The sequence below is a fragment of the Salvia splendens genome, chromosome 10 (assembly GCF_004379255.2).
Source record: "Salvia splendens isolate huo1 chromosome 10, SspV2, whole genome shotgun sequence".
Lineage (NCBI taxonomy): Eukaryota > Viridiplantae > Streptophyta > Magnoliopsida > Lamiales > Lamiaceae > Salvia > Salvia splendens.
In genome coordinates, this window is record NC_056041.1 from 13,276,088 (window position 1) to 13,300,108 (window position 24,021).

At 34.9% G+C, this 24,021-nt stretch overlaps 2 pseudogenes; one reads left to right on the forward strand and one right to left on the reverse strand.

The window, feature by feature from the left end:
• The first annotated feature begins 14,221 nt into the window (after positions 1–14,221).
• LOC121752025 lies at positions 14,222–19,382 on the forward strand (annotated as a pseudogene).
• A 626-nt stretch (positions 19,383–20,008) lies between these two features.
• Positions 20,009–24,019, reverse strand: LOC121752026 (annotated as a pseudogene).
• Between the last annotated feature and the right edge of the window lie 2 nt (positions 24,020–24,021).

Below are 24,021 nucleotides of genomic sequence, written 5' to 3' on the forward strand. Positions count from 1 at the left end.
CAAAAAAATCTCAGAACCCTAATTTTGGGAGGGGAGAGGGGAGGATGATGATGATCGATGTTGCTAGTGAGAGGAGAGGAGGAGAGGAGGGGGAAGTGATATTGTGGGATTGGCTGAGATTTTATAGAGAAAAATGGTGGTGAAAATTTATGGAGAAATTAAAAAAGTGTAAAGGAAATGAAGTGAGTTTGGAATTTAGTTGGGGAAGAAAAAGTGGTTGTTATGTGGGGTAGGGCGTGGTGGGACCGACCAAATACAGCTGGGATGCAACTTGATGCTGAGGTTATTAAAATTACTGCCACAGCGTATCCCACAGAAATAGAGAATATTCTAATGTGCATCAATCACAAATTTTTTTTTACTCTATTTGATTTTTTGTTATAGACATCTAAGAGCATCCACTATAGTCAATGACGGGGCGGACGCCCCAGAAGGGGCGACGACGGGGTGATTGCTGGCAGTCTATAGTGGCCGGGACGTCCGCCCCGAGGTGATTGCGGGCGGTCTATTGTGGGGCGGTAGAGGGGTCGGCGACAAGGGGGCGAGGCCGGGGCGATGGTGGTGGCGGCGGGACGATGACGGGGCGATTGCGGGCGATCTATAATGGGGCGACGGGGCGATGGCCGTCCGCCCCATTTGATTATTTTATTTATTTTTTAATTTATTTTTTATTTTTTCCGAAAAATCACCCCTATAAATACTACTCCTCCATCATCCATTTTTACTTCATTTTCACACACTTTCCCTTCATTCACTATCTATACTTTCACTCTAAAAAATGCACAGCGGAGACGACGAATCCCCCGGCTCGCACGAATCGGGATATGGCGGCGATCCTTCCCAGCCGTCGGGATATGGCGGCTATCCTTCCTAGCCGTTGGGATATGGGGCTCTCCGATTAGACGGTGGCGGCGTTTTTATTTGTATTTTTTTACGTTCGTTGTATAATTTTACCTTTGCCAATACAACGAATATTCGGTCTTAATTACCACGTTTTATAATTATTTCAATTCAGTTGATTTAAAAACGAAACGAAAAAATTAAAATGAAAATTGGTTATAAAATTTCGGGGCTATTGGAAGTGTCCGCCTATAATGGGGCAGTGGATGAAAAAATTGGGGCTATGGATAAAAAATTGGAGGTGTGGATAAAAAAAGGAGCAGGGCTATTGGGGAAGGCCCCTCTAGTGGATGCTCTATGTATTAATTGCGGTTTGTAGAATTCAGTTTTGGACTATGATTGGAAATAATAGGTCGGTTTGGCTATTTCCAAAAGGTTTGTTTATGTAGTTTAATCGTAGTAAGGTACGATGAGAGGATCCCATGTTAATTTTGTTTGATTCATATTCAACTCAGAAAGGTGATATATAATGATAAAAATCGATTTATCTATCTTATTAATCATGAATATTTTTAAAAAAATACTAAATAGTCAATATTCTCACATTTTTTTATTTAACTCTTTTAAATAAAAAAATAATAGTCCCATCCAAAAATGAAAAAGTAATAGTCCCGTCCAAAAATGAATTTTTTTTTATCAAACTTTATTCTAATAAAACCTATTTATAACTTACGCATATCGTTTATCTACTTTTTTCTCTTTCTCTTTCCCATTTTATCTACCTTTCTCCTTCTTTCTTATTTTATCCAATTTTTTATTCTCTTTTACTCCCTCCTTCCATTATTTAAAAAATTATTTTAACTTGTCATGAATTTTACTAAATTATTTGTCATTGTGAAGAAAAAAAGTAAGGAGAGAAAGTTGATGGAATGTGAGACTCGTTTTAATATTATAATTTTATAATAAATTATGATGTAAAAATTTAATAAAATATGAGATCTATATATTAAAAATAATAATAATAAATAATTTTATAAATAATGAAGAATCCAAATAACTAAAGTGAGTGTTTTAGTAATTTTCATTAATATTGACATATGCGACTATTTACTAGCTATTACTATGACTTCTATTGTAAATGCTATTGGAAGAAGCAAAAGAAAAGTACGAATGTACAACGCTACTGCTCTATTAGTGCTTTGGCTCGTATCTCGCCCCGCTGAGACGAGACGGCGGCGAGATCCGTTGCAGCGCCACGTCTCATCCCGGTCTCGCCGAGACGCTCGTCCCACCGAGACGTCTCGCGGGCTGTCTCGCCACGCACCTGCGTCACGTGGCGCGAGCTGGCGCCACGCGTGACGCCCACTCGCCGGCCCGCGAGTGGACTTCGTCATGCTGACGCAATAAATTATTTTTTTTTAAAAAATTTCAAATTTAATAAAAAAAATAAAAAAATGAAACGGTAATATTACCGTTTTTCTATAAATTAAAAAATGATTCGCCGGCGGAGTAGTTTTTATAATTTTTATAAAATTGTATTTTAAATTATGTCTTTTTTTTTATTTTGCCACGAATTTAATTATGTATTTTTTAAAGATTTTAAATTGTAATTTTATTTTATTTAATGAAGTGTGTTTTTATTAATTGAATTTGTTGGAAATAAAAATAAAAAATGAAATTGAATGAATAGTTAAGGGATGAGATGGTTAAGAAACGGATAAGAGATAGAGGGTTGCAGGTTCTGTCTCTTAGTTAAGAGATGAAGTGAAAAGTACAGTGGGGGCCATGAATAGTTAAGAGATGAGACGGTTAAGAGAAGGATAAGAGACAACGTTGCGGATTACCTTACAATTTGTCACTATTTGATCTGATAATTTTAAAAAATATACTTCCTTCATTTTACAACAAGAATTATATTTTGCTATTTTTATAAAAGTTTTATTTCACTTTTATCATAGTAGGCCTCACATTGCATTGCATTCACTTTTATCATAATAGAGGTGTGATCAAATACAAACTATCTAAAATACAAACTATGTCACCGGAGTGTACAAATTCTGTCAACGGACTGTACAAATTCTGTCACCGGGGGTCGATGTCAACGGAATGTACAAATTATGTCACCGGGGGATGTACGAAGTGTACAAATTCTGTCGACGGGGGTGTCCAATTCTGATTTTTCGATGTCAAAATGTTGACATTAGAAAAATCTCTTATATTAACCGTTGATTAATTGTATTAAGTGAGTATGATTAAAGTTTGTATAGTTTGTATTTTAGAGAGTTTGTATTTTATCACACCCCTATACATATATATATATATATATATATATGTATATATATATATATATATATGACTTCAAATTTCAATAATTTATTCAACCCACTCTTTTTATATGGAGTATTTCTTAAAATTCATGCCCAACTCAAATAGGATTCGTATTGTGGGATGGATTGAGTTATTAAAAATGGGTTGAAAATGAGATTGACACGTAAGTTCTACTTTTATATATTATTCTTTTTATACAAAAAGTGTGAAAGTGAATGAGTTAGTAGAGTCCACTTAAAAAATGATAAAAATGAAAAGTAGTAAATTTTTAGGACCGATGAAAATAAAAATAAAGAAAAGCAACAAAAATGCTTTAGAAGCATAGATAACGCGTAAACGACGTCGTGAATCTTCTCCGAAGTAACAGACAAAATCTTAGGTGGGCTACAGAATTAATTATGTTGGTCTAAGTTACCGGCCTATTGTCATAAATACCCCTGCTTTGGATAAATGAGGACTGCTGTTTGCGATATTTTGTGGTTATATCTGTAATTTGCTGAATAGGGAGATTCCTTGTGTTTAAGATTGTTTATTTAAGTGGGGTAGTAATTGTACCGTACAATTGTCACTTAAATAAGCTCCACCTTTTGGTGTATTTAAAAGTAGGATCTTCTGCGTCACTAAGATAATTAAATTTATTTTTCAGGATCTTCTGATTTTAAACAATAATAAATTAATAAAATTGGGAGTTTCGAAAATGTTTCAGAATTCGAAAATTCTTGAGTTATTGCTTAACTATATGAAATATTCTAGAATTTCAAAGCTACTAGTACTATTTTAACAATTCAACTAAACATTCTTGAATTGTAAAACTGCCCATATAAGTATATAACTCGACGCAAAATATTCAATGTAATGAATGCGTATTTTGCCAAAAAATTGTGATCGTCTACTATAAACTATTGCATTGTAATTTGTACGTTTGTCCAATACAAATATTAATTGAGGTGAAGATTAAAAAACCTAAAATAAGAACAAGCTAAATTTTATAGTATTTCTTATTCTAATAGCTATTTTTTTTACAAATAGCAAAATGTTTATTTTTACTCATTTTGAGTTGAATAAATATTTTGACATATTAACTCCAATATATAAAAAATCAAACATTAAATAAAAATAAGAGGTAAAGACAAAATTGTCCAAATGAGAATCTAGCAAAAGTAAAATCTAATCCATTAATATAAGAATGCCAAATGCATCGACATTTATTAATTTGCCTCATATTTCATAACCCTTTATTGTGAATTACTGAATTTTAGCATTAGATTCACTTGATATCTTATACGGCCTTTGAATCGAGTAAAAATTCCATGCTCATTCCATACCAAGTGGCATGATTATGTGGTATACCTTACCACTAATTTATTGACAAATGGAAGTAAAAAAGGTCCCACATGCCACATAAATTTAACTCCAATATAGTAAGGTAACGACGTGGCAATTCTTTCATTTATGGAAGGTTATTAGATATGGAATGACTATAGACATGATACTCCAATATCTCCCTTATAATATAAAAATATTTTTATGTGTATTGCATTTTCATTCGGTCTGTGTATTGCATTTTCATTCGGTCTTATCACGCAACAGAGAAGAAATCATCTCCAATTCTCCATCCCTTTTGAATTCCATGGGTAAGTTTTCCTCCATTATCTTTATATGATGTATGTATGTGTTGTTTGACTACATAGATAGTGGAATATGTTATTATATCCATTTTGTAATATGTTTTTGAAAATACACATTCTTGATTTTACAATTGACGTTCTTCTATTACTAATAATTTCATTTTGATTGAATAATGATAAGATAGTGAATCCTTAATTTGAATTTATTAACATATAGTAGTATTTTTAATTGCGTGAATTTATATTGAGTTATACATATTTTTTTCTATGATAGAAATTCCATCTGATTCCTACTTGCGTCTTGTGGAGACTGAATTTGTATTTAAACGTGGAATGACTTTTACGAATGAAGAAGAGGCGTATCAGGCCTATAATGCATATGCCTTCAGCAAGGGATTTGGTATTCGTAAAGGTAAGAAATTTTATAATCGTAAAAACGAGCTTCGAGGATGCACGTTTTTGTGTTGTTGTGAGGGATACTCAGAATTTGCCCCATCCGATGATAGAAAAACTGAAAGGTCACTAAAAAGATGTGGGTGTATGGCTCGTATTAGATTTCATATCGAAGGAGGTGTTTGGGAAGTGGTCGAATTCAATGATTTTCATAATCATCCTTTTGTTGAGGATAATCAAAAGCATTTGATTCGATCGTGTCGAAAAATTACAGAAACGAAGGGAGGCATTCTTAACACCATGGTAGAATCTGGGATTAAAGCCACAGAAGCTTATTCTTACCTAACAAATGAAGCGGGGGGAGCACAAAATGTTGGTTTTACTCTACAAGATTGTAGAAATTTTTTACAGTCAAAGAGGATGAACTTAATAAGTGCAGGAGATTGTCAAAGCCTTTTGAAGCATTTACAGTCTTTACAAGCTTCTGGAAGTAATCTATTCTACTCGTTCCAAGTAGATGACCAAAATAGAATGACTAATTTTTTCTGGTGCGATGGGGCTTCACGAATAGATTATGATTATTTTGGTGATGTTGTTGTGTTTGATACGACGTATCGTACAAACAAGTACAACATGGTGTGTGCGCCTTTTGTGGGGGTTAATAATCATTGGAAGAATGTTTTATTTGGTTGTGCTTTTATGCTAGATGAGACAATAACCTCATTTATTTGGGTGTTTGAGACGTTCATGGAGGCAATGGGGGGCAAGGCACCTAAAACAATTTTCACTGATCAAGATAGTGCAATGGCCAATGCTATTGGCAAGGTTTTCCCAAACAGTGTTCATCGGTTATGTGTTTGGCATATCTCTAAAAATGCCACCCAACATATTTCGCATCTTCTTTCGGATTCTCGATTTAAGGCAAAATTAAATAAAATTATGTATGAAGTTGAAATGGAGAATGAGATGGAGCAGCTTTGGAGGGATCTATGTGAAGAATGGAATGTTGGGGAAAATAAGTGGTTGTGTAATTTGTACTCGTTGCGTCATAAATGGTGCCCCGCATTTAACCGTGCTAGTTTTTCGGCCGGCATAAGATCTACACAGAGAAGTGAAAGCATGAATAACGTTTTCAAACATTTGTCTTGTAAGACAATGACATTAACCGAGTTTGTTAATCACTATGAGAAGCAAGCAGAAAAGATGCGTGATAATCAAGTGGCCGATGATTTTGAATGTACTCGAGGGGTGCCAAGAGTCGGTGTGGATTGTGGTATTTTGAGGCAAGCGGCACAAGTGTATACCTTGAAGATATTCAAAAAATTTCAAGCCGAGTATTTTCAAGGGTTGTCATGGCATGTGACAAGTTCAAAGCATGAAGGCGGAGTTTGCACTTACACCTTGATGAAGGAATTAGGTCATGCGGAGCATTCTGTAAGTTTTGATTCAAATAATGTTATCATCTCATGTACATGCAGGTTATTTGATTTATTGGGGTGGTTATGTTGCCATGCATTGACGGTAATGAATAATCATTTGAATATGACTACTATTCCTATGCAATACATACTAAAGAGGTGGACGAAAAGTGCAAGACGAGAATTTCATCATGATGACGGTGGTTCATGCTCCTTCGATTTGACAATGTCAAAAACTTATCATCTGAAGGAATTGATGCGCCAATCTTTTAACGTCATGAGCTTAAGTGTAAATGACATTGAAACCGTTAAAATTGCAAAAAACAAACTCCATGAGCTTGATGTTGAGATTAGAAATTATGCCTCCTCGGTTTCTAAGAGCGAAAACCCCGCCATGAGAAATAAGGATAATGATGTCCCTCAACATGCTTCAACTAAGATTCTTGATCCTCTTAGAAGAAAGTCAAAGGGGATGACAAATACTCGACTGAAAAGTGCTATAGAGAAGCGAAAGAAGGGAAATTCTTCGAAAGGAAAAAAACGTTTGCCGCCATTTCATGGCATGACTCCCATAGAGCAAACACCAATGTTGAATACAGATTTTCACATGAATCCAAGCCACCAAACCATGGTATGTATGTCTAAAAGTTATGCATATTAGCTTATCTATATATATATATATTATATCTATATGAATATATCATATTTGAGTTCTTTGTTGCTGTACAAATTTGTAGGGTCTGTCATCTAATATGATGTCGATTCAGCATGCTCATGCACAACCTTTCTCATATACTTCATTATTGACTCAGGTATATTTCACACTCAAAAGATGATATATATTACCTTATTTTCTTATGTGCTTCATTTGTAACTAGATATACATTATTTTTGCTTTGTAGGGTTACCAAGGTGTTCCAAGTGTACCTCAAATCATGTTTCCGAGTGACTGCCCCCCTTGATTTTATCTCAAGTTGAGAAAAGTACTTTGGATTGATGAAATTTATTTTAGGTATCGTTGTTAGAATGTGAAGAAATACTTTTGAAGAGATTTTTGTGATACTTTAAATTTGAACAAGGAGTAGTATTTTTTTTTCTTTTGTTTATGAAAGTGGGAGACATATTATGTTCTAGTTACCGACTAAGTTTCATAAGATTATACTTTTCGGTGATCTTCAAGTTATTCTATTTGAAATCATACTATTTTATTTTTAGTTTTTGATTTTCTTGTTTATAAAATTTCTTAATATTTTAGTTGTTAATAATTGAAAACTGTATAATTTATTATGCTAAGCTATAGTCATAAATTTTATTTCTATAAATTTTTTGTATATATAAATATAAAACAAAGACAAATATTCTTACTATCAAATCCTAAAATAGCACTACTATCAAACAATTATAACATGAAAGTTATGTATACTAGTATGATTACTTTTTTTTTTATAAAATATTACTATTATATTGAAGTATATTTTACGCCAATTCTAGGAAATTATAAGAGAGATACTGAAGTATCAAATTTATAATTTTTATATAATAAGGGAGATATTGGAGTATCATGTCTATAGTCATTCCATATCTAATAACCTTCCATAAATGAAAGAATTGCCACGTCGTTACCTTACTATATTGGAGTTAAATTTATGTGGCATGTGGGACCTTTTTTACTTCCATTTGTCAATAAATTAGTGGTGAGGTATACCACATAATCATGCCACTTGGTATGGAATGAGCATGGAATTTTTACTCCTTTGAATCAGGGTTCAAATGTTCCAAATAAAAGATTAAATGGGTAAATGACATTTTGTTACTTAACACAAATTTTGGATTTTTTTAAAAAAATGTTTCAGTGCATGATTCTCACTTTATTTCTATCTAATAATGGATATCTTTATTTCTGTTTTCTAAAAATAATATAAAAACATAATCACCGGACGCCGCTTGATTAGGCTTTACGTCCTGTATATACAAATCAAATAATTGAGGTGTTTTTTTGGTGATACATATATATATGTTACTAAAATAACTTTTTTACAAAATAAAATAATTTATATGCAACAAAAAAATATCATATTCTGTCATTTTCGTGTACAATCACATATTTGCTGTAGCCAAATATACAACAACACGTGTGCGGCAACCATAAACTTGAAATTCATAATTTGCTTCTATTTCTTACGTCTATTCTTCTATCAAATTTGTCCCATTTTCGATATTGATGTAAAAATATTACTACTACTATATGTTAAACCCACGATTTCACTTTTGAAAACCAATCATGCCATTCCAGCAAAACGTAATGCTCTCACACATTGAAAAAGTCACAAAAGTGGCAATCGCTTATAGGACTTTTACTTGGTTGATTTTTCTTCACTCGAAAATATTTAGATTTTAGAATTTAATTTTAATTATTTTAAGTGAGACAGTTCCAAATATAATTATTGCTACATACGACTATTATATTTTATATTTTATAAATAAATAGTAGTAGATAAAATTACAAATACATCCAACATGTTTTGAAATTGAAGGCCTCGTGGGCCATGTGCACCAACGTAAGTTATATGCGACAATTCAAACTCTTAGTATATGTTTTTTTGTAATACTACTACTACTACTTATAAATTGTAACAATACCTAGTATATTCCACATTATCTACAAAAATTATAATTACAATGCTTCTTTTTCATATTATTATTTTTTTATATAGTAATTATCTTTTTTTCAGTGGTAAATAGTACAACAGAAAATAATTAAAGGGATGATTTTGTAACCATTTTCCGTGTGTATGAAGACACTCAGTTTCAGCATTTAATAAAGACGTATGTTAAACTCTAGAGTCGTTTAGTTATCATGTTATACATTCGATTTGACTATGAATAGCGATTTAATGATAGATGCGTTGCCCAATTGATCTTTAATAAATTAATCAACTACTCAGAGACTGTAATATATTCCCCTGAAAAGCTTCACAATTTTTTTTTATCATTAAGTGCAAATCGGATAAATTAATTGTGTCATCACTTTTGGTGTACTTTGTTTACGAGTTTATGAATTTGAGCTTTTTTTTTATAAAAAAAAGTTGAAAATTAATCATGCTAATATTTTTATATGTGAAGGTTTGGGTCTCTGCGATACATTGCATGCGAATTTCAACCTAAATATTTTGTTTCATACAAATATCAACTAGTATTAACTAAATCCAACAACAGTTACTCCAACATATTCTGCTTCACACTATTTTTCTTGGTGAAATAAAAAATATTTAAAATCACGTAATTAACGCCCAAACAATAACAACAAACATCACAAAGATAAAGATCACACAACCAACACCCAAACAATAACAACAAACATCACTAAGATAAAATCATGCACCAAAATGCTCTACAAAGTACACATTGTTGGCTTGTTGAACTTGTAAAATGGAGTACACAATCAAGAAATGAAGCACATTGTTGGCTTACAAGGCTGGTGAAATGATGCACACAATGACGGATCCAGAAACTAAATATCGTGGGGTCGAAGGCTGATGAAATGAACTTTCCGGCGGCACTCTGTGGCCGTGGTGGGGTCGGCCGACCCCACTCGACCCCACCTGGATCCGCCGCTGTATGCACATTGAGATGTTCCAGTTATCACAATAATACTAAAACTACTACTACAAATACCCCACTCGACCCCATCTGGATCCGCCGTTGTATGCACATTGAGATGTTCCAGTTATCACAATAATACATACTAAAACTACTACTACTACAGTTTTTTCAGTCGAACGTGATATATATGCTCAACCATCTCCATTTCTTCACACTATATAACACACATCAATCGTTCTTAATACTGGTATTATCAATCGTCGTCATGGTATCCTTGGTGTTAAGTCTTTCTTTGAGGATGGATTACCCACATAATTATGCCTCGATCGATACTTGATAGGACGATTATTGTCCAAGCCCACACGTCGTTGTCTACATTCTAATAAACCTACAAAACAAAATTTGAAATATAGAAAATACTTAATTTGTGAAAGGTTCATACAAACAAATTAAAAGGTTAATGATACTCACTTTGAAATGGACATACTCATTTTAACAATTCAAGAAATATTAAATTGAAACCCAACATTTTATTAGCAAAACATATTTCATTTATTTTTCTTTTTCGGCGCACCATGACTCCATGAGCACATGTAAAACAATAATTTATGTTTAAAAAATGAATAACACGTTTTAAAAAAAACAGTGACGTTATTCTTTATAAGTTAGAATGAGGGAACACTTGACTTTATTAGGCGGAGATTAAGATACAATTTGATACTACTACTTATTTCAAAACAAATGGAGTAAAAGATAAAGAATGCCACGTGATTGCTTCTCGCCATTAATATCAAGAAAAAACAAAATTTGAATCATCATTTTACATTTTGAAAATATTTGTTTTATTGTGTTGGTACAATGCATGCAGACCTTTTTTTGAGCTTAGTGAAAGTGGGCTAGTGGGCAGTTTATATTTATTAAAACCATTAGTAATTTTTTAAATATCAAATTAAGACGTCAAGATTGGCTAAGATATGAGCGCATCTTATCCACCTTTGTTTTCTTTACATATTAATGATAATATAATGTTAATAGCCTAATAGGTAAAGTGCATTAAGTATATGTTGATTTTTTTTTTCTAAAAGAAAGAAAGGCTTAAACAAAATTAAACAGAACCAATCATAGCACAATGAACAAACAAGTGAGGCATCATCAAAACAAAATTGAAGAAACACTACTTAGCAATAATATGATGGTCGAGCAAGAGAGTCAAATTTGCTTTAGCTATCAAGAAGACAATCCTATCCCGACCATCTTCTAACTTTAGGTACTTTTTCGCATTCCTGACGAATAAGGAAACTACAAACAACACCGATAAATTTATAATCCAAACATCCAATGAACGAGTTTTTTTTCTTGACATTCCAGTTTAGTTTGATTTTTTTCAAAAGTTACTTTATTCACGAGCCTAGACAAATCAAGAGATCACCTCAAAGGTAACAATCATTAACTACACTATCAATTGTCCAATACACAATACACGCACGTACGTGTCACATTAGTTTTCTTGTCCAGAGCCTTTGTCTTAGCGGCAAGGAGCTTAGACATTATTGCATAATGTGCCGAGTTCAAACCCTCTTGACATCAGTTGTAATTTCCTCTTATCTATAGTATAGGTGTTTATTTGTAATTTCCTCCTTTATTTAGGATTTAATTTTAAAAAAAAAACTATAGTTATAGGGCCAAAATGAAAAGCTATTGTTATCACTATGAAATTGGACATGGTGACTCATTGCAGTAGTAGTAGTAGTATAAATAGTGGGCTTCGGCCCAAAAATATAAATAATTTATAATCTTTGTGATCAATCTATATACATATTCACAATATTATTTTGGGCCAGAACAGTACTTCCTCGACCAGTCATATAAAACAATGGACTTACCGCCTCTATATTTAGATATTATGATTATTATCCACTCATAATTTATTAGAGATCATTATAACGTATGTGTAGATTTACTTACTTCTATTTTCTGAAAATACACTTTCACAGTATTTGTTAAGATTAAAGTATATATCTATACTCAATTAACTAAATTCAAGTTCATTGCGTGAAATTTAAGTTTTGTGTTATATTTTTATGCTATTGTTTGAATTTTATTTGTACATAAATAAAGTACACTGGCTTTCTTTTGTAAAAGAAAGTTCATAGACTCAATTCAAGAGTTGAAAGAATCAATGTCTTTCAATGAGAACGTAGGGTCTTAGTAAAAATAACAATAAACGGCAAAAATCGCTTTGGTCAAAATTTATAAGAGATATTTATATTTATATTTATTGCATTCGAACTCAAGCATTAAAAGGAAAGATCAAAAAAATAAGAAGTTGTGGACCCATAAATAATAAATTGTTCTTGTAAAGTTTACAATGTAGACTATATTTGACTAGTCCATTTGCGACATACTCTATGATTTGGCTCAATTAAATGCCTTTTTGGTCATTTCATTGTCGCATCACCAGGGCTAATTTTGTTATTTCAACCCATTCAATTATTTCGGTTATAAATTGCTGGTATGATTTTTATATTCGTCGATTATTGACGAAATTGATTAATTTAGGTAAGGTTGGTGAGATTCCTAATTTAAAGTTTCCCCCGGTATTTGTGGGCAATTTTACATTTATGGGTTAATGATTAGGAGTACTTTTAAGTTTAGGAACACAAATCTCGGATTTAAATTTTTTATTTTTGTATTGGTGTGATATGTGTCGGAATATGAATAGTCAAACTAATCAATATCATTATCGTAACCACACACAAGATAGTATTACAAAGATATAAAATTAGACCTGATTGATTTGTAAATATTTATTATATACTTATGCAATGGTTATAAATACAGCTATGCTCCAACTTGACTAACATAATTATTATATTTGAGTCAACAGGAATATACAGAATTCTGTGTCTAAATTCTGGTAGAACTTTGATTTCATGAATCATGACTGACATTAATTTAACTGAGATAATTTATTTTTCAATATAAAATTGGATTAACCGGCAGCGATTCCGTTTATACAGAATGAAATAGGTATATGTGATGAAAAAATCGAATTATAACAAGATGTCCAAAATCAACATATATGTCTGTATAATATAATACTTCTTCCGTCCTATAAAGATTATCCCACTTTAACCGGACACGGGTTTTAAAAAAAATGTAATAAAAAGTGAATTGAGAAGGTTAGTGGAAGGTGAGTCATACTTTTATATATTAATTTTATAATAAAATATGAGTGCGGATAAGTGAGTGGAATATGATGTTCATTAACAAAAATGATAAAAAGTGAAATGAGATAAGTTTTGTGGGACGGATGAAAATGAAAAAATGGGACAATATTTGTGGGACGGAGGGAGTAATGTGATGTGATTAGTAATTGAATAAAGTAAAAATACAAAGAAACCCTCGTATTCTACTCTTTCTCTATCTTAATCAACAGTAGCATTTCGTTTGGTAAATGTCTTTGCGTTAATTTTAATGATTGAGTTGTAATCAAGATCATTTAACTTAACCTTCACTTCATTAATAAGCAAACTATTGAAAGTGAAATATGGCCATATTAATTTGTTAAATAAAAGGAAAAAAGTTATAATTCCTTGACCATTTTTTCAGCACATTTATTTAGGAAAATAAGATTACAATATAAAAATATATAATCTCTATATTAAATTAATGTAATATAATGATCAAATTTATGATGTCAACAATTTAAAATATAGAAGCTCAATCATTGAATAAAAAGAGAGAATCCAAAGCCGACCGACACAGTCTTCAATACAAAAAACAAAAAAAAAATAAAAGCACGCGCTCAACTTAATATCGAAAGGACTCCATTCTCTCAAGTCTAAACGAAGAGTACTGTACATAAATCACGGCACCGAATAATGATTACTTAATCACTGTTGAATTTAAAGCCTTATGCCATTTTGATCAAAATGCTCTTTCATCTTTTTCCTCTTGCCACGTGTCACAGGCCCCACTATACACCTAAATTCTACTCTTCCTTTTTCTCTCTCCTCTCCCATCCATCCCTCCTTTTATTTCTCTCTCCTCTCTCTTTTCTCTCTCTAAAAAAGTCGCCGTAGCTCAATTATCCGGCGATTTTGCGGATACGCCTTTTGTTGTTATTTAGAGAATTTTTGTGACTGCTCGAATTTTCTTGCTGAGACTTTCGGAGGTTTGCGTTTTGCTCCAATTGAGCTTTCTCATACTTGATTTCTCGATCTGCTGCGAAATTTGAGCTGCTCTAGATTTTTGTTTACTTTACTGAATTGATGTTTTTTTCCCCTTGGCGTGAAGAGTCGTGGAGAGAGTCCGGATAATTGTTTAGTTGTTCAATTGATGCCATAATCTTCCATAACTAGCTGCGTTGATCGAAATTGAAGATGTCTGGGCCTTTGGATCGATTCGCCAGGCCTTGTAAGTGAAATTGTGTTCAATCTCTTGATGTTTCATCTGCATTTGGAGATTATTACTTACAATTTTTATGGGTTTGTGATTTTTTTATGTTTGTCCGTTAAATGTATGTGAAGATTATAATTTCTTGCGCTGTGTGTGATTTATTAGTGGCAAAATTTGTGAGATTTTGGTTGGTTAAGTTTGGTTTCTAAAAGAATGTGAAATTTAACTTGTCTGGTTGAAAATAGAGCGGTTAGTTTTGATACCTAGACCTCTCTGCATATTGTCAGTTGGGTTAAGGTAATTCCTGTTTTTTAAAGTCCAATTCCTGGTTTTGATTTAGTTTCTGGACTGATGGAGTTTTGGTTTTGCCTTAGCATTAATATCATTGAGAAATGTACTAATCACATCAGGGAAGCTCAAAATGACATGATATGTGCTGCCCTTTTTTTTATTTTCCAGATGGGTCATCATATTGTATATCTAATTGCTTCTGGTTGAACAGGCTTTGAGGGTTCTTCTGGTAACGACGAGAGAAGAGAAAGAAAGTCTGACTTTGAAAATTCTGAGGATGAAAGGAAGACAAGAATGGGCTCTTTAAAAAAGAAAGCACTCAATGCATCTTCTAAGTTTAAGCATTCTCTCAAGAAGAAGAGCAGTAGAAGAAAGAGTGATGGCAGAGTCAGTTCTGTTTCAATTGAAGATATCCGGGATGCGGAGGAACTACAAGCTGTTGAGTCATTTAGACAAGCCTTGATATTGGATGAGTTGCTACCAGAGAAGTTTGATGATTACCATATGATACTTAGGTAGTCACTTTTCTGTTTCCTTTCGAAATTGAACTTATCAAGTAAGATCTGAAATTGCGTGCTAGGTGAGGAATTATGGTAAAGGAAAAGATCTTTCACTTTTAGTCTTCCACTCGAATGCCTTTATTTTGGGTAATCGATTATACTGACAATACATAGGAATGAGTATTTGAAGGATAACACAATCAAACAATCGCAAAAGTGTTTATTCCATCGGAGGGTAATATGTTGTGGGGTAGGTTTATAAACGGAAATGGACTAAGTTTAGTGGATGTACCAAAATGGCAAAAATTTAGGTGAAGGGAGTATTATCTTTATCTTCAAAGCTATCACCAAAAATGAATATCTCCTGATTCCCAAGTTATCTAGGAAGAGTGCTTAATCTTATTTACTGAAAATTTAAGCTTAATATTATCTGCCTCTCTGCATGCATACAGGCCATCCATTTTTACTAAATATACTACCAACATTTACAAAACATCCTTGTCCAAACTCCAAAAACTGTTTGCCTACACATTTGAGTAGAAGTAAGTTTTTTGGACACCCACATTCTTTTTCGGGAATCTCTGAACCACTCAATATTAGGATTGGCAAGATTATCTTTCAAAAAATGTCTGGTGTGGTTCCTTGGATTCAGGCTAGGACTGTTCGATCTTTTCCTAAGATTTTTCAGGTCTATAGAATAGTTTCATGGAAGTTCTTTCTTATTTCGGCAAATCCTACTTCTTTTACCATTTGATAACTCTTCAACTTTCTCATAAACTTTTGACATTGTGCATGTAGGTTTCTGAAAGCAAGGAAATTTGATATTGAAAAGTCCAAGCAAATGTGGGCTGACATGATACAATGGAGGAAAGACTTTGGCGTTGACACTATTGCTGAGGTAACAAGACTCATGAATTATCGTCATATCTGCATGCAACTTGGCCCAGCTTGTTTCCATTTCACATTATGCATTAAACCTTTAGCTTTGTGGGTATCCGTTCACCATCTTCCTTCTCATCAGGATTTTGATTTTCAAGAGGTAAATGAAGTATTGAAGTATTATCCCCATGGATATCATGGAGTTGACAAAGAGGGACGGCCTATATACATTGAGAGGCTAGGGAAAGTCGATCCCAACAAACTTATGCAAGTTACCACGATGGACCGTTACATAAGATACCACGTGAAAGAATTTGAAAGAAGCTTTGCCATTAAGTTTCCAGCTTGCACCATTGCTGCCAAACGGCACATTGACTCGAGCACAACAATTTTGGATGTTCATGGTGTGGTAAGTTAGGCACGTCCAGTACTTCAATTATCATGACATCTGAGTTGGTTGTTCTTTGTTACTGGAGGGGTTTTCCTTACCATCTGTTGATGTTCCCCAGGGTTTGAAAAACTTTACCAAGAGTGCAAGGGACCTCATTACACGACTCCAGAAGATTGATGGGGACAATTATCCTGAAGTAAGTTTCTGCATAATTAACTTGCTTTATTTCTGATACTTTATGTGGTTTTAACTTTTAATTTATATGTCTCTTCATTGCAGACACTCCATCAAATGTTTATCATCAATGCTGGTCCTGGTTTTAGGCTGCTTTGGAATACTGTAAAGAATTTCATCGATCCCAGGACTGCCACAAAGATTCATGTAGTTCTTACCTCTTTTCATCTTGAATATCAATTAGGCTTTGTTGAGAGACTTGTTGTAACTTAAGGTTCTCTCTGTTTGTTGTGTTTGGCTTAGGTTCTTGGAAATAAATACCATAACAAGTTGCTTGAAATCATAGATGCAAGGTGAGAGGGGTGGAAATTACATTTTTCTTTGTATTGATTGTTTACTAACATAAATTTTCCTTTATAAAGACTCGTCTCATATTTTTTTTGCATCTGCAGTCAACTGCCTGATTTCTTGGGAGGAACATGTACTAGCTGTGCAGATCAAGGGGGTTGCTTGCGCTCTGATAATGGCCCGTGGAAGAATCCTGAGATTTTGAAGGTTCTCGCTTTCGCATGACTGCTTAATTGTGTTGGTCTAACATATTGATTAAGATGGTTAACAGCAAGAATTTGTTTTGCAGATGGTGCTTAATGGTGAAGCACGACGTGCCAGGCAGGTTGTGAAAATCATCAATAGTGATGGCAAGGTAGTATATGCAAAGCCGCAATACTCCATGGTATGGCTGCTACCCTTTTCTAACTTTTTTTATATATATTGTTTTTGAGACATGTGATATGAGCTGATATATCTTACATATATGGTTTTGTTAACAGTTAAAAGGCAGTGATACTTCAACGGCAGAGTCTGGATCTGAAGCTGAAGATATCGCTTCACCAAAAGCCACTAGGAGTTACTCACACCTTCGTTTGACTCCAGTCCGTGAGGAGGTGCAGTTAATTCTAGCTTTCTATCTTAATTGTTCTTTTTGACAGTCACAACAAAAAAGGAAAGGAGACATCCTATTTGTAAACTATCTAATACTTATTATTATGTTAGTAGTAGGCCTTGGAAATATCGAAGTCTGCCTCATGGGCTCTCAGTAACGAACTTATATGGGCACTAAGCCATTATCAGCTGTGTAGGTCTGACCAATCATAAATGCATCCCCCACCAACTCTACTATCTAATGTTTTACTAATAAATAAATCCAAATTTCTTTGATTCTGGTAACTGGAACAAATTTTATTTAATTGTGCCCTATTTATATATGTCATTTTAATTATCTCTGTAGACGCTTTTCATTTTGGAGATAACTTTATTGAGAATTTCAGGAAGAAGTCACTTATGATAACAAGAAAGTTAAAGGGAATGTAACCAAAAACATATACTTCTCGTTGTAATTTTTTCTCATAACAGCTCTCTATTATGGTTGAAGGAATATTTGATTTGTTTTTCAGGCCAAGGCTATTGGAACAGCTGGGTATACTGGACAGTTCCCAGGTTATGATGAATATGTTCCCATGGTCGACAAGGCTGTTGATTCTGGATGGAAGAAGTCCCCTCAAAAGCTTTATGTTCCAAAAGGTTTGTTTGCAGCTGATTTGGAAGCACACCATACTTTATGACCATTTTTAACATGTATCAGGCTTTGCATAGAGATGCTAATCTGTTTTAACTCATTTCAGAGATAAAAGCACCTCATAACTCTCAAAAGGTGCCAGAAGGTGTTCGTGCTCGGCTTGTGGCAAACTCTTATGGCTTTCTTTATGACACTTTTCACTGTTCTTCCGCTCAATATCGTAAGTGTTACCAAGAAACTTCCGGATGCATCACCCAATGAGCAACCCACCCAGGAATTCTCTTTTGATGCTATTTGCAAAGGAGGAGTTTAGGCCACCATCTCCTACCCCATCATTTACAGAGGCAGAACTCTTGTCAACCGTTGTTAAGAGGTGGGGTGAGCTCGAAGAGAAGGTCATTACTCTTGAAGCAAAGCCGTCTGAGATGCCATATGAGAAAGAAGAACTGCTGAATGCTGCTGTTTACCGTGTGGATGCCCTAGAAGCAGAGTTAATTGCAACCAAAAAGGTCTTATTCGTTACAACTCCATATTTTCTGACGGATTTTTATATATCTTCCTGTGTTGGTAAAAATTATCTTTATAACTAGTTTGAAAATCATGAACTGCCCCTTGATTCCATGCGAAAAATGTGACCTCAAGAACCGAACATTATATTTGGTTATGGTATACATCATGCCTCATTAGCTTCCTTGTCTGGTTTAAATCACCAAGGGAGTCTAATTCCATGATCAGCCTAGGAGACTGGGTCTTGCTACTATTATCATGTGTTCTGAGCAGTCTTTCTTTTATAGTATATTTGAATTTAATAGAAAAGTTCATATCCTTTCTTTCGAGCAGGCTCTGTATGAGGCTTTGATGAAACAAGAAGAACTGCTTGCTTATATAGACAGTCAAGAAGATGCCAAATTCCGGGTAAGTGAAGTCGATGCACAGTTGTCTTGAATTAACAGATAGACAACGGTTGGTTCTAACGCGCCTCTCACTCTCTCTACAGAAAAGAAGTTTTGCTGGTAAGCTGCATCGACATTTGATGGTTGAGTATGTCTTCGGCTGAATCGAAATACTCACCAGTACCACATTACCTTAAATGCTTTGATTGTGATTGAAGATGTGTATATTTCGTGGATGACGCATACCTTTTGTGTAACACACACCTAACATATATATACTTATATATCGATCTAAATCTCTCTTTTTTTGGTATGTGATTAAATTTTATCTAAAGAGATGTTTGTTTGAGTGATGTTTGAGATTCTTATAATGTGAAATTATATGAACACAAGCATTTTAAGAATGGAATCTATGCCTGAGTATTCTAAACACAATTTGCCCATCTTCTTTTGACAAAATATTGAAGACTGACCTTTTCATAGATTCGAGTTTAAATTGTCAAAAAAAAAACAACACAAGGAAAAGGACAAGAAGAAACTGGGGTCATTTCATGAAATTATTACAGTTTGAGATGTAGCCAAGAATCTCATTGCCAGCCAAAGACAAAAAGCACTGCGTTGTTTATTATGTTATAGACAACTAACAAGATTTTATTTTTAATAAGATTTTACTAAAAAATGGAGTAATAATTAGCAAACTCCTTGTTGAGGATCAGCTGGTATCATATCTACAAGAACAATAACATTATTAATTATATTCACAATTTCTGGAGTTAGAAAGCGAAGAACTTCTTCTTCTTCTTTTTCTTCTCGATGTAGGCGAGGAGCTCCTCTTGTTGCGTGAGAGATTGCTCGAGAGACTGTGCAACAACAAGATGTAGACGCGATGAATTTCAGTATGATGATTCGTAATGTTAAAAATGAGAAATCAGAGGAAAAAGAGCCAACCTTTTTGGCTTCTTGTAGCTCTTGTTCTAATGCATCGATACGAGTAATGGCGCTATTTAGCATCTCCTCTTTCTCAGGTGCCATAGTTGGGGGCTTCTGGCATACTATGCTCATCTTCTCCTCCAACTCGTTCATGCGCTTCATCATGATCAAGTAATCTTCTCTGGAGACGCCTGCCTCTGGGGTCTCGTAGACAGGTTCCCGGGATTTCATCATGTCATCACCACCACGCATGGAGCTAGAGTAGAGAGTGGAATCCGTGAGTCTCCTAGGCATGTTGCGTGTCATACGTACCATTGTGACTACGCCCATGACAAAGGTCAGCACTCCGGTGAAGATCTGGTTGCTGAAGCCATCAGGGTTCTTACAAGAATTGATGCCCGGGAAAAACTCTGTAGGCGGGCGTAGTAAGACAGAGTTTTGATAGGTTATGAATTGTTAGCAGAACTTGAGATAAAGATTATGCACCTTTGACAAGCATGAGACTGTCTTGTTGTTTGTTTCCTTTCGGCCAGGCTGCAATGGTGTTCTCGACCATGTGGACGTATTGATCTTGCTCTTGTGGGGCCGGTTCGGGCTGGGAACGAGATTGGGGGTAAGGATGGAATTGGGGTGGTTGGTAGGGGTGGGATTCAACTACCTGCAGAAAACTCATTCACTTCTAGTGTTAAAAAATGAAAATTGCTTGAGGTTTTAAGAAAAAGCTAGAAGTCATGTGTTCTGTGCAATATACGAGTTCTTGAATAACGATCATTGGTGGCTTCTTCGCTGTCCAAATTTAAAGCAACGAAAAACGGATTACATATTTGCTACTTGCCTCTTCATCAGGAGGAGAGATCTGCTGCTGTTGCTGCTGTGGCGGTGTAGCATTGTCATTCGAAGAAGTAGATCTCGGAGACTCGTTCTTCATGTCGAAAGACATGCTTTTCTTCACATGGCACGAGTCATATATCAGCCTTAAAATGATTTTAGATAAAGTTTGGAAAGAAAAATCAAGGATCAACTCTTGAAACTTGGTACCTTGGACTTATCACCATTCTCATCCTCTGATATCGTTTTCTCATCCGCAGACGCAGAGGAGGAGCGTCTGTGCGCGCATTTGTGGTCACCATTGCGCACCATCTTGAGATGAAAATCGAAATCACAGAATCTTAAGTTAGTTTTGATGTCATCTCAAGTGAAGAAGAACTGAAGATGGCATCAAAAGAAAACCTTCATTATCTCGGGATCGTTCCAAGGGCCTCTATCGGAGACCATACAGCCACCCTTGTCAGCGGCAGGCGCACGTCCCCCCCCAAGAACTCCGGTAGCTCACTGATACAAGATCAAAACAATGTCACTTCTCTGTGGATTCCTCAAACCTTCGTTGCTTGAAAAATCGAGCAGTAATATTTACCTTGCATCAATGACTTCAAGCAACTTGCTCTGGTATTTGTTGCCAAGCACCTGAGATCAAGAAACACGCTAACTTGATTTTCATACCGTTGAGCTAAAGATCAAGTGGAGACAAAAGCAGGGCGGGGAGTTGCTTACGTGGATCTTCGAAGTGGTCTTTGGGTCGAGGAATGACTTGACAGTGTTCCACAAGAGCCTAAAGCCAGATCCAGCGTTGATGATATACATTTGGAATAAGGTCTACGAGATAAAAGGGTAGTCGAGCCATAGAATAAGATCTCGGAGCTACAAACAAACAAGAAAACCTTAAGAATCCACATGTTGTACCTCCGGGTAGTTATCCCCATCAATTTTCTGAATGCTCTGAACGAGCTCCCTTGCAGACTTGGTGAAACTTTTCAGCCCCTGAAAACGAACAAAGGATTCATTCGAGAGATCAAAGTAATAATAATGGTCTATTTCTCAATTTTAGGTAGTTTGTTGCATACCACTCCTTGGACATCCAAGATGGTTGTGCTCTGATCAATATGCTTTTTGACTGAAATGGAGCAGGCTGGGAACTTATCGATGAAGGTCCTCTCGAACTCCTGGACATGGTATTTTAGGTAGCGTTCCATCGAGGTTACCTGCAAGAGCTTGGTTGAGTCAACCCATACCGAGCCTTTCAATGTACACCGGCCTGCCCTCCTTGTCAACCCCGTGATGCCCTTGTGGGTAGTATTTAACCACCTCCTCTTTCTCAGTGAAATCGAAATCCTAACAATCATAATCACAGCATTGTCGATGTTAAGCTTAAAAACACGAGCCATTTAAGACGATGCTATGCAAAGGGTCGTAATCAACAGGTACCTCCATAATGGTGTCGGAACCAAAGTCCTTCCTCCACTGAAGCATGTCGGACCACATTTGCTTCGATTTTTCAATATCAAATTTCCTGGCCTTCAAGAACCTGTTTGGAAACATGCATTGTGAACATCAATTGATCATATATTCGAAAATTAGCATACATAGACTTATTTTTCTCTCTACGTTGCTCCTCGTTTTAATCTTTATAGTCATTCTTCGTTGCTGAACACATAGACAGACGTGGACGAGGCTAAAGTAGACAAAATATATTAGTACTACCTTAGTAGCATATGAAAGTCGTCGTGTTTGGCAGGTAACAATTCCTCTAGAATGAGCGCCTGGCGAAAAGCATCCACAGACTGCGCTTCTTCAGCATCATGCTCGTCCTCGAGCACAACAGACATAACTCTGCTGCTCCGCCTGCCCTTTCTAGAAATCGAGTCCCTGAACTTGTTAGAGGCAGTGATTGCCGCCTTCTTCAGGGATCCCATCCTAGTCTTATTATCGTCAAGATTGTCCGCATCAACCTTCTCCAGGCCTTCAACATATTCCACCAACAATCAATCTCAATCTCAAAAAAATATCAACAAAAACCTCAGTTAATCAGTTTGCACCTAATCTTTGATTTCCCACAACAACACTTTTCATATCATCAAATCAAACCATTACACCAAATTTAATAAACACCAAATTCATCCATACAAAGGCAAAATGACATGAAAAAAATTGAATTAAGAATTGAACGAATTCGCAGAAGCAACCTACTTTGATCCGAGGGGCGGTCTAAATGTCCCGACATCCCGGCTGCAGCAGCTTGATCAAGTTAGACAGCACCAGAAATCTACAAATGGCAAAAGGCACAAAAACTCTCATTGATTGTCTAATTATGCCTTTTACAGAGCTCTACATTGACATCAACATATACTCCATATCTTGAATTTTTACAACATAACCTAACCTAATCAATGTTCAAATGCACAAATCATATCAACCGACATAAATTGCTTCAACATTCACAACATGATCTAAACCGACTAATATTCTAACGGCATAATCAACATTTACAAGAAAAGATTGAAAATTTGACAAAATGAAAATGAATTTAAAAAATTAAAAGGAGATCATTACCGAATGGAAGATTTGTATTTTAGTTTCTAAATTCTAAGGAAGGTGAAAAAAAAGAGAGAGAGTGAGATATTGGAATTAGAGAGAGAGAGAGAGAGATTAGGGAGAAATTGTTCACCTGTGGGAGTGGTTAGAGAGAGAAGGCGAGAGGAGTCTCTCTAACCGAATTAGCTCCGAGAATTTGTGGCTACAAAAATCAATGGCTATCAATTATTCCACTAATTTCTTCATCATTTCTTACTCTACCATGTGATCTAGCCTAGAAATTTTGGAGATACATTATGCATCCATTTAATTGAAAATGGGAGAGAGAGAGAGAGCTGTTGTAAACTAGGAAGCCGTCAACTGTTCACTGTGTGAGAGAGAGAGAGAGAGAGAGAGAAGTGGAAGCC